At 62.2% G+C, this 5,000-nt stretch overlaps 1 pseudogene; it reads left to right on the forward strand.

The window, feature by feature from the left end:
- LOC124773878 overlaps nt 1-5,000 on the forward strand; it is a 7,983-nt pseudogene that overhangs the window by 721 nt on the left and 2,262 nt on the right.

Below are 5,000 nucleotides of genomic sequence, written 5' to 3' on the forward strand. Positions count from 1 at the left end.
GGCTGGCTGCCCGGCGGTATATCTGGAGGAGTCGATTCGCCCCTTTGGGCGCTCGGGCTCCCGGCAAGCGCGCGCGGTTCTTCCCGGATGACGGACCTACCTGGCCCGGCCCCGGACCCGCGCCGCTGTTGGCTCGGGATGCTCTCGGGCGGAATAATCGCTCCCGTCAGCGGCGCTTCAGCTTTGGACAATTTCACGACCCGTCTTGAAACACGGACCAAGGAGTCTAACATGTGCGCGAGTCATTGGGCTGTACGAAACCTAAAGGCGTAATGAAAGTGAAGGTCTCGCCTTGCGCGGGCCGAGGGAGGATGGGGCTTCCCCGCCCTTCACGGGGCGGCGGCCTCCGCACTCCCGGGGCGTCTCGTCCTCATTGCGAGGTGAGGCGCACCTAGAGCGTACACGTTGGGACCCGAAAGATGGTGAACTATGCCTGGCCAGGACGAAGTCAGGGGAAACCCTGATGGAGGTCCGTAGCGATTCTGACGTGCAAATCGATCGTCGGAGCTGGGTATAGGGGCGAAAGACTAATCGAACCATCTAGTAGCTGGTTCCCTCCGAAGTTTCCCTCAGGATAGCTGGTGCTCGTACGAGTCTCATCCGGTAAAGCGAATGATTAGAGGCCTTGGGGCCGAAACGACCTCAACCTATTCTCAAACTTTAAATGGGTGAGATCTCCGGCTTGCTTGATATGCTGAAGCCGCGAGCAAACGACTCGGATCGGAGTGCCAAGTGGGCCACTTTTGGTAAGCAGAACTGGCGCTGTGGGATGAACCAAACGCCGAGTTAAGGCGCCCGAATCGACGCTCATGGGAAACCATGAAAGGCGTTGGTTGCTTAAGACAGCAGGACGGTGGCCATGGAAGTCGGAATCCGCTAAGGAGTGTGTAACAACTCACCTGCCGAAGCAACTAGCCCTGAAAATGGATGGCGCTGAAGCGTCGTGCCTATACTCGGCCGTCAGTCTGGCAGTCATGGCCGGTCCTTGCGGCCGGCCGCGAAGCCCTGACGAGTAGGAGGGTCGCGGCGGTGGGCGCAGAAGGGTCTGGGCGTGAGCCTGCCTGGAGCCGCCGTCGGTGCAGATCTTGGTGGTAGTAGCAAATACTCCAGCGAGGCCCTGGAGGGCTGACGCGGAGAAGGGTTTCGTGTGAACAGCCGTTGCACACGAGTCAGTCGATCCTAAGCCCTAGGAGAAATCCGATGTTGATGGGGGCCGTCATAGCATGATGCGCTTTGTGCTGGCCCCCGTTGGGCGAAAGGGAATCCGGTTCCTATTCCGGAACCCGGCAGCGGAACCGATACAAGTCGGGCCCCTCTTTTAGAGATGCTCGTCGGGGTAACCCAAAAGGACCCGGAGACGCCGTCGGGAGATCGGGGAAGAGTTTTCTTTTCTGCATGAGCGTTCGAGTTCCCTGGAATCCTCTAGCAGGGAGATAGGGTTTGGAACGCGAAGAGCACCGCAGTTGCGGCGGTGTCCCGATCTTCCCCTCGGACCTTGAAAATCCGGGAGAGGGCCACGTGGAGGTGTCGCGCCGGTTCGTACCCATATCCGCAGCAGGTCTCCAAGGTGAAGAGCCTCTAGTCGATAGAATAATGTAGGTAAGGGAAGTCGGCAAATTGGATCCGTAACTTCGGGATAAGGATTGGCTCTGAGGATCGGGGCGTGTCGGGCTTGGTCGGGAAGTGGGTCAGCGCTAACGTGCCGGGCCTGGGCGAGGTGAGTGCCGTAGGGGTGCCGGTAAGTGCGGGCGTTTAGCGCGGGCGTGGTCTGCTCTCGCCGTTGGTCGGCCTCGTGCTGGCCGGCGGTGCAGGATGCGCGCGCCTGCGCGGCGTTCGCGCCCCGGTGCTTCAACCTGCGTGCAGGATCCGAGCTCGGTCCCGTGCCTTGGCCTCCCACGGATCTTCCTTGCTGCGAGGCCGCGTCCGCCTTAGCGTGCTCCTCCGGGGGCGCGCGGGTGCGCGGATTCTCTTCGGCCGCCATTCAACGATCAACTCAGAACTGGCACGGACTGGGGGAATCCGACTGTCTAATTAAAACAAAGCATTGCGATGGCCCTAGCGGGTGTTGACGCAATGTGATTTCTGCCCAGTGCTCTGAATGTCAACGTGAAGAAATTCAAGCAAGCGCGGGTAAACGGCGGGAGTAACTATGACTCTCTTGGAGTAACTATGACTCTCTTAAGGTGGCCAAGTGGCGGCGGTGTGGCTGCATCCGGACTTGGCTTTTCGAAGTGCGGTCTTGATGTAGTCGTGCTGCTGCTGCGAGGTGCCTTCCTTGGGTTGTAGTTACAGGGAGAGTGATGCGCAATACATGGGCCTAGCCCTCTTAGCCTCTCCTCTCCTGCGGTCTTCTCCCCTTCTCGTGGGCCCGCTGATTTTCGCAGAGTGGAAGACCGCACCAGGGGCTTGGGGGGGTTACCAGCCCCCCCTCGCACTATCCCTTTGTTAGTTGGGGGCAGTATTCATAGAAAAAGTGGTGGCCCTTCCGCTGAAGGTGCCACCCCAACTTCCCCAGCACCTAGCCGGCCAACCGGCCGTGCCGAAAATTTTGTAACTTTTGCAGATATGTATACCTGTAGTGAGTGCCACCGCAGCTTCACCACCAAGAACGGTCTCGGGGTCCATCGCCGCCGCCAACACCTTGCGGCCGCCAACGCGGAGATCGTCACGGAGAGGCATCGCGCGAGGTGGACGGAGGAAGAAGTCCTGTCGCTCGCCAAGGCAGAGGCCGAACTGTTCCTCGAGAGGGACGCCCGGTTCTTCTTTGTAAATCAAGAACTCATCAGGATGTTCCCCGACCGAACGCTTGAGGCAATCAAGTGCCGACGGCGGCAAGCTGCCCACAAGCAGCTTGTCCGCCAATTCATGGAGGCGCTTGAGATCGGTCGGGGGGAAGAGCCGGCGTCCCGCCGGGGAGCAGCGAGCCCGCTGCCTGACGCGGGCGAGGCCGCTGCGCCGCCCGTCGACGCAGCCGAGGACTTCGCGGCCGACACCACCGGGCCGCCGCCGGAGGGGCCGACTGACGCCGCCATCTGGGAGCATCTGGCGGGGCTACCCGCTTCCGCCCAGCGTTTCTCTGCCCTGGATCGTGTCATAGGTCTGGGGCGGGGCACGCCGCCCGATGTCATCCTGGGCATGCTCCCGGATGCCCTTGCGTCGGTCGGGTCCAGAGGGGAGAGATCGATCACCAGGACACAGCGGCCGCGCCAACCATCGAAGCGGCCGCCTGCCGCGCCGCCGACGCAGAAGCGCAAGCGGCGCCGCTGGGAGTACGCGAGAACGCAGGATGCCTTCCGACGGTCGCGTGCACGTTGCGTGCGCGGCCTCTTGGATGGCACCCTGCTCCAGCCGCCACCTGCCATCCCTGGTCTGCTGGACTTCTGGGCGGACCTCTTCACCAAGAAGCCCATCTCCACCGCGGGCTTCATTCGTGACCGCCTCCTCCCGCACTCAGAGCCTGTCGCTCTTGAGTGCATATGGGGGCCGGTCACACATGAGGAGGTCGCCGCCGCGTTGCCGCCCAGGGGATCAGCAGCCGGGCCGGACGGCCTTACCCCAGCGGAGTTGCGGCGCCTGCCGCACGAAGTCCTGGTGAAAGTGATGAATCTCTTCCTTCTGGCCCGCGCCCTTCCGGAACGCCTGCTTCGCGCGCGGACGTCCCTTCTCCCGAAAACGGCTGCACCAACATCCCCCGCTGACTTTCGCCCCATTACGGTCTGCTCGGTGTTGGCGCGGACCTTTCACAAGGTTCTCGCGTCACGCCTGATGCGCGCATGTGCTGTGGACGAACGTCAGCGGGCATTCATCCCTCGGGATGGGATGTTGGAAAATACCTTCATCTTGGACACTGCTCTCACCGACGCAGTTCGCTCCTGCCGCTCTGTCTTTGTGGCGTCGATCGACGTATCTAAGGCATTCGATTCGGTAGATCATGCTGCCCTTCGCCCCGTGCTGAAGGCGCATGGCCTGCCGGATTGCTTTGTCGAGTATGTCGAGCGGTGCTACGAGGGCAGCACGACAGTGATAGCGGACGGCGCCGGCGTGGGCGTGTCTGTGCAGCCAGCACGGGGCGTTCGCCAGGGCGATCCCCTCTCCCCCCTCCTGTTCAACTTTGCGGTGGACTACGTTTTAGGCCAACTGCCCTCCCACATCGGAGCTCGGATCCTCGGTCGCAGAGTCAACGCTGCGGCCTTTGCAGATGACGTCTTGCTGTTTGCAGCGACCCCGAGGGGCTTGCAGTCCCTCATCGACGCAGCTACCGCAGCCCTCGCCCACCTGGGGCTGCAGATCAACGCCCGGAAGTGTTTCACCCTCGCCTTAGTCGCGTCAGGGCGCGAGAAGAAGGTGAAGGTGGACAGCAATGTCACCTTCACAGCAGGCAATACCACCATGCCTGCCCTGCGTGTGGGTGAAACCTTCCGGTACCTGGGGCTGCAATTTTCCACGGCGGGTCGCTGTGTCTTCAATCCACGTAGCCACCTGGTGGAGCAGCTTGACGTCATCTCCCGAGCTCCGCTGAAGCCGCAACAGCGCCTCCACGCTCTCACCAACGTGCTTCTCCCTGGCCTGTACCACGGGCTGGCCCTCAGCCGCACCCGGGTGGGTGCATTGAAGTCGGCCGACGTTACCATCCGGGCCGCCGTCAGGAGATGGTTCCGCCTTCCGGCGGACACCCCCCTGGGATACTTCCACGCTCCTGTTGCCCAGGGGGGCCTCGGCATTCCATCTTGCCGATGGATGGGTCCGACCCTCCGTCGGTCCCGTCTCCTGGCGCTGAAGAAGATAGGGCCAGCCTGCGACGGTGCAGGCATGGATGAGGTGCAGCGTGAGATCGAGGTGCTGGAGCGCCACCTAATGTGGGAGGGCCACCTCCTCAAATCGTCAACGCAGGTTGGGGAAATGTGGGCGGCGCGCCTACACATCGCCATTGACGGTGCGGCACTGTCATCTTCTGCCGCCGTCAGTGGCCAACATCAGTGGGTCGCCGACACCAGTCGCCT

Source organism: Schistocerca piceifrons, unplaced genomic scaffold, assembly GCF_021461385.2.
Source record: "Schistocerca piceifrons isolate TAMUIC-IGC-003096 unplaced genomic scaffold, iqSchPice1.1 HiC_scaffold_959, whole genome shotgun sequence".
Classification (NCBI taxonomy): domain Eukaryota; kingdom Metazoa; phylum Arthropoda; class Insecta; order Orthoptera; family Acrididae; genus Schistocerca; species Schistocerca piceifrons.